Source organism: Varroa destructor, unplaced genomic scaffold, assembly GCF_002443255.2.
Source record: "Varroa destructor unplaced genomic scaffold, Vdes_3.0 BEIS01000001.1, whole genome shotgun sequence".
NCBI classification, from domain to species: domain Eukaryota; kingdom Metazoa; phylum Arthropoda; class Arachnida; order Mesostigmata; family Varroidae; genus Varroa; species Varroa destructor.
Genome location: NW_019211454.1, coordinates 58,602,386 through 58,609,589, shown reverse-complemented (window position 1 = coordinate 58,609,589; position 7,204 = coordinate 58,602,386).

Below are 7,204 nucleotides of genomic sequence, written 5' to 3'. Positions count from 1 at the left end.
ATATATTTCTTCAAGAAGTCCGTGATTATGATAATGAAATATAATACTGTAAATAGAACCTTCTTCTTCTCCAAGGCTGATAACCTAATGTGGTTCATGTTCCTCATAAGTAACATGTTGCTTTAACGTGAAAAACAGTGGAAATGTTATACGCCCTTCTACATTCAGTAAGACAGCGTATTTATATGTAAAGCACAAAGATGATCAGTTTCCTTCACTCAAGAAAGACTATATTCTGATTAACTAAACGCTACCTAACATCCGTCGTGAATGGAACCTATTTCAAAGCAAAGCTAAGTATTTCATATCGTCCTGTTTCCATGGAGTAAGACTCCTGAGCATTTCATGCAGTTATCATTATGCCAAGTAAGCAGACAAAGATCGCAAACATGGATGTGCGGAAAACACAACATGATAATAATCTGCAGATATTCGGAGGATCCTTCCTAATTGTACTAATAAGAATCATATGTAGAGCTACGTGTTTTTATTATTTCGCTGCATCAGTCATGAACTCCCTAGACCTTTTTGCGCAAATTCGTAAGTTGCGAACTTTACCGAAACGATGGAGATGTGCCATTTTTGAGTCAATCTGCCCATTTATTTCCTGGGGCGCATATCATATATGCCAATATACATATGTGCTTCTTTCTACTCGAGTGGATTTACTCATGCGCTGCCAAAGTGTTGACAATGAACCGAGCTGGCGATCTCTTGGGAAGACCCACAGCCAAAGGTGCACATCTACAAGTTACTTAAGTAAGCAACCCAACTTATCTGCCGAAGTAGGCCGAAATAAGTAGCCTAGAAAGGATAGCACCAACCAAGCGCTTCTCATAAATCTGGTATTCATATCTATCTTTAACCGACTGGGCCAAAGTGTACCCTAGTCACTAGCCTCAGTGACCAATACCAATTAATCCTTAGCACAAGTGCGTACTCTCTTTCAATAGTATAGCGGGCAGTACGTTTTTTAAATATAGCTATAATAATCTAGCTAATCCCATTCTCAATGTACATCGGTCCAAGAAGTTATCGTCTATTCAACTTAACTAATACAGATTACTCGCCGAACACGCCGTGTCACTTCTATAGGCATTTTTGTAACTTATAATTCTATAACCTATAAAAATTACTCCTTTCCAAGGATTTACGCAGTACATGTCCTTGATGCAAATTAACAACTATGGTGAAGAAACATATAGAATGAAAGGTGTAGATATATCATCGGCATCTAGGTATAAATCGTGTCTGTTCACTGAGCCAATGCAAAAAAACGGTTGCATGTACCACAAATACGCGAACTTGAGCGTTATCGATGTGTCCGTATGTATTCATAATTATAGGAGCTCCATCATCGTCATTATCGGTAGAATAATTAGCGAAAGTAATAGCGATGCAATTATCTATTTATATAGCAACATCAATAAATTGTGAGAATCACAATGGAACGTACGAACATTAAGTTGAGATGCTGAACAACCGAAAAGCGGGTTTGGTTACTCGAAAGTAGAGGTTAGACCTTTTAGGGTTCTAAACAATTTCCTTTCGTTCCAATTGATATGGTTACGTTCTGCGTGTAACGGCCAGCTGTATAGACGTATAATGCTGCTCAGCCTGCAAGATACACGTTTATAACAATCCAGCTGTTGGCAGTTCTGCCAGCGAAGAAAGCAGATCTAAATACTGCCTCGTTTAATTAACTTTAACCTAAGTCGCCCTTGATTGGAATAAACACCCCTGGGACGGGCGCTACGAACCGAAGCGGTTGAACTTAAATGCATAAAACACTTTCAAGGCCTAGTTAAACTGATTGAAGTTTTCGCTAAACCACTTGATTCTGCCGAACCCCGTTAGTCAAGAATAAATTTTGTGCCAGTAGTTTATTAAACCAGAGTCACTGCTTCTAAAAAAAACATCAATTAACATGTGACACTGTCACAAACGTGACACTGTACTATTATATCATAAAATATACGTGCGAACTCGAGCGCAGCGAAAAAAAGGATAATGCATGTGACCGGCCACGGAAGTTGACTTAGAAAGTACCCGCTTTGGCCCTGTCACATTTATTTTATACAGCTTCACTTACATGACTAAGTAATACCTATAGAAAAATCTGAATCGTCCTAACATCAACATCCGTTTTTTAAAGTATTCTAATTCTTATATGCATTGTGCACCAGAATAGATATGTTGCAGTTACCTAGGGCTGGCCTCTCATTGAAGACGATGCTCTCGAGGGAAACTCTATTCTAATACTTTACTGAAGATCTTACAGTTCACAACCGGGAGGTACTGGAACGAAGTGGCGAGCGCTTCGATGATGTGCTGATGACGATAAAGTTCAGCCCCCCTTTGAATTCATCACACAATAGGCTGTCGGCTGTAGAAGAAGTAACAGATACGAGTAAAAAAAGTTTAAGACGTCCAAAGGCGCGGATCCGCCATTCAGTTCTATGAATTGCTTTTTCTTTTGCAGGCGCTGCATACCCCTACAGGTCACAGCAACAAGCGGATCGCTTGGCCTCGATAGCCGCCAATAGATCGTACCACAGACGTACCGAGAGAGTCTTTTAAATCTTAAATCATGTCTGCAATCATAGTTTGAAACCCCCAGACCTTCATTTTGGTGGTAACACCTTTATATACATATTGAATAGATACAGCCAAACGGCTAACGTTATCACTTAGTGCGCAGCGTATTTATGCCACTTATGCCGCATATCGTATATGAGATAGTATAGTGTGACTACAAAAATTGGAATACTCGAATGAAGTTCACTTGACTACTCTGACAAGCGATATTTTTTTTTCGAAAAAAAACGATGCTAGTCACCGAGTGTAACTTCTATAAAAGCGTATTTCTAAAGTTAGATCAGATGATTTGAGATGAACGAAGGCGCGAGTACATGGGCCTTAGACATCCCTGTAGAAGTCATGCCTAATACACTGAGTTTGAGTTGTTCCGTATATCTACTAGATTAATTTTCCAGACAAGTTACGGACGGATGTGTTTATTTCGTTGACGTTTGTTTGCAGCCCTAATTCACAATAACCAGGAAAGTGTGACATCGAATCGGCATTCACCAACAAAGTTAACGGTATTTTTTTTTAGCTGAGTAACGTGATCACGCTTTTAAGTTTTTCTTGTTATTTGCTTCCTTTATAATGTAGAAGTTCCAAGTCGTTGTTGGTTTCCCAGCGGTAAGTATGAATGAATATCTCTGTGAATGCTACATTCTAAGTATAAAAACAGCTGAGTATGACTTTTATTTTTTGCTTGAATGAGTCTGCCTCTAAATTGTAAATAAACTCTATTCGACGAATAAACTTGTAAAAATTTACACCAGAAGTTATAATAACTTATATGATATGTTCTATATAATATGTTCTGTATTATTGTATGTATGCACTTTGGTATTACATCTGCAATGCTCTTTTAATAATCTCAGTATCGGATCCATTTCAGCTCTTTTTTTTTCAGCTCATTTTGATCGAACACGTACCGTAATCTGTGTTTAGCTTTACTTTCCACTTTTCTGAATAGGCCCTTGCTTCAATCCTTCGTACTTTCGGTTGGTCCAACCCAAGATTTACAATACCATTTTGCATTATAAACTATATATTCTAGCGAATACCATACTGATCCACTGTTGATCAGATCCAGATGTTTTCGAGCGAACTGATCTTCTCATCGTACCTATCTTTAAGCAAGTTAAAAATGGGATCCTATTAGGCATCGTCACTGTGAGCCTTTGCTTTAAGCCTTTCCCGGTCACCTGTTAAATAACGTACCAAAGCTCTCTTATTAAAAATCAACGACTTTCATCAAACCGATAATACAAGCCGAGTTTTTTTCGTCACACTAAGCATGCGCTTTTTTATAATATCGTACTTTGCAGGCTTTCATATAACATATGCAATTCTAAGATGCCTTGCGAGCAAAAGACGCCTCCTACGCTAATGCAATAGTACCAATATCCCGGCAATGACAAAAGAAAAAACCCACAAAGGGGTTGCAAGACCGAGGGCAGGCACATTACAGCTTCCGCAATGTGTCGAAAAAGACACGGGAAGCTGCAAGCTGCTGTGGCAGGCAGAGGGCTGGCCTCTTTGGCACTACCACTTCGATTACTAGGGTCGTATAGACCCTTCAATCTGAAAGTACGTTGGTGGTCGGTTTTTGTGAGTGTATCGTACTGTCAGTAAAACAATAAGGTATCCAATAATGTTCAGTGCATGTGCCAGATAGGATGATCCTACTTCATACGGATCAGTGTAACGTTTACATCTGTACCACAACTCCATTTACTATGCTATGAAGGTAAAGTCATGAGCTGGTTACATCTCTTTGCAAAAAAAAAAAAGCTTCTTAAGCCAAAAGTATATACATAGGAGACAAGTGCAGCAGTCCATTGGTTTCCGATCTAATCCCCTAAGGAACGTATACTTTCTTATTCCTATCTGCGTATAAAAGACTTAATGATAGTTATTATGTTGTTTATGTTTATGATTAATAATGTTATTTTACATAAACAATCGTTTGCTAGGCCGTAGAATATTATAAACAAATCTGTATCATGCTAAGATATTCGACACGAGCCTAAATCTGAATAACAAGTAGCTAGGTCGACAACAGTTGGGTTACGATAGTGTTTTTTTAATCAAGGACGACCAAAATCATTCTAACTAAAATCTAAATTATAATTTAAGACAGATGAATGCTTAACCGTGCGTTGGTATCATGCGTAGGCCGAAAAATAGACGTAGGCTCTCTTCGCTCCACTGTTCTCTTTGCCTTTTAGGACAATTGTGCATAGTCCACAAGTTTTCATCGACCCGAATGCGAGTACCCAGTATGCAGTATGTAGTCTACTGCAAAGTATTTGTGACTGTCAACGTAATAGTCGTCATAGAAACGTCGACCTGGGTTGTTCATTTACAATTCCTATGTAAATACCCAAAAAAGAAATTGAAAAATGAAATTGATGTGCATAAATAAATATTTATACATACTTTGGCTCTACGCGGATGCTCATCTATATCTAAATTCCAGACTCCTCCTGAAATGTCTGTATTTATGAAAACTAACTATTTTCTGTGAGCTCTTGCGTACTAACGTCGTCGAGCAACAAGTGAAGCTCCCAGTTACGCTCAGGTTCTACCCATCGATTTAGAAACCGTTTAATTGCTTGTCTAATTGGTCGGAGGAGCTCGCCGCAGCTACACTGATAACAGAGCTACAACAACTAAGAATTTTGCTACCTAAAAAAAAGGCTCAAAGATACGATTAGTGCGTGCGTCTAACGACAAATTGTGTGCATTGGTAAACTGTGACACATCGTTAGGGCTATAGACCCTCAAATAGTTTAATTTACTATCGTCATAAGCTTCCAAAGTTGACGCGTCTCAGTCGGGCTCAATAATCATTAGAAAAGAGGGAAGCATGTGCAAGCAAAACAGCGTATTACTACGCTATATAGTTCCTCAATAGGTTGAACCAAAGTAAACGAAACTCTAAACCAAGCGTCAATACTCCCCGCCATTCCACCAATAGCCTATAACGTTATGTCAATGCAGGTGCAGGGTGCACTCGAAGCAAATCAATGGCTCAATCTATGAAGAAACAACGCTAACTTGTGCTATTAATATATAACTCGACACGTGTGCGGGCAGATTGCACGCCTAGGGGCAGTGTTTGCAATTGTGGCTATTGTACCACACCCTCCCTTTAAAGCATTTCGTCACGTTAAGAATATAAAGAGACAAAATAATGACAAATTTTGCCTACGCAAGACGCTTGCTTCTTATGCAGTGAACGTACAGCCAGTCACTTGATGATGCTTTTACTTGACGTGCAATTATGAATTTACCCAAATATCTTTCGATATAGAACGTAAGAGACGTTTACCGTACGCAGCGGTATCTATTTTTAGCATATCGCCGATACTGCTAAATCGTTTAGCTATTAAGGCAATTCCATAGCTGGATTTGTACCCCTTTGAAATTCGGAAGAAGTAGCTAAAAATACAAAAAAACCGCCTCTCTAAGCTAGACCAATAGATGATTCAGCTATTGAATCGTGGTCAGGATACAGACGGACAACTTTTTGTTAAAGGAAAGAATTGCATTTTGTGCACCTGGCCTTCACGCGTGAGATGTTTGACCCGGAACACAAGCCGCTGCCGTTGCGTTATTTCTAACACTACAAAATGGCGCTAGTATGACAATTGAAAGGAGCATTGCGACAATGTATTGACTAGTTTAATGCATCGAATATAGAGTTTACTAGGAATATATTCTGCTTTGGCGCAAAATGGCCTAGCGAGCGAAAATGTAAATTTGAAAATTCAGATAACTTGTCACCGCGATTGATACGATAGTTCGCTTAGCAAGAATCAACGGTACATGATGTATGAATTGCAGTAAATGTTACTAATCTAGCAACGAAATCAGACGGAACCCGATGAGGCGAGCAAAGCTGACAAGTCAGAGAGGGCCCCTTACCTTTACCTTGAAAGGTGTAGCCAATAAGCACAAACTTAACAAAGAACCTCGATAGTAAACAGCTCATTTGCGAGCCAGAAATACGATTGCTGAAACTAATGTGACGCGTACAATTCGTATACGAAGATCCTTTTGGAGCTGTTGCAGACGGCCAGCCGTCTGATGCCAGCGCGGTGCCGTACTCAAAATTCAGCTATTTAAGCAGATAATACTTATTACTACCCTTCAATATCATGGATTTTTGCCGAAACTGTTCGCGAAACGGACACCAACAGGACATGACCTTTATGAATAACACCTATTCCGGTACGTACGTAATCCTGGAAATGCTTTTCGCTATTTAAGGTTGTTAATACTCTGAAAAACAATATAGATGCTAATTATATTTAATTATGAGAATATAGGACATCTTGCATATAGTTTTTATGGACTATCACAGAGGCTGACGACCATTCTCGGATCGTTATCAAGTGGCTCAAGGGGATGTTGTTAATCAAGAAATTTACCTATATAACAGGAGGCCATGCGAAACTAGAGAATTCGGTGGGCATATCTCCTTACGGTGACTCATTTGCCACTCATCCGATGTATATGCACTTCAGCTTATCGACAAATCAATCTAAAGGGGAGAAGGTCTCGTACTTGGCTTGTTATTATGCATTAAGCTAAATCAAGTGGGAGCGACCGCATGTTT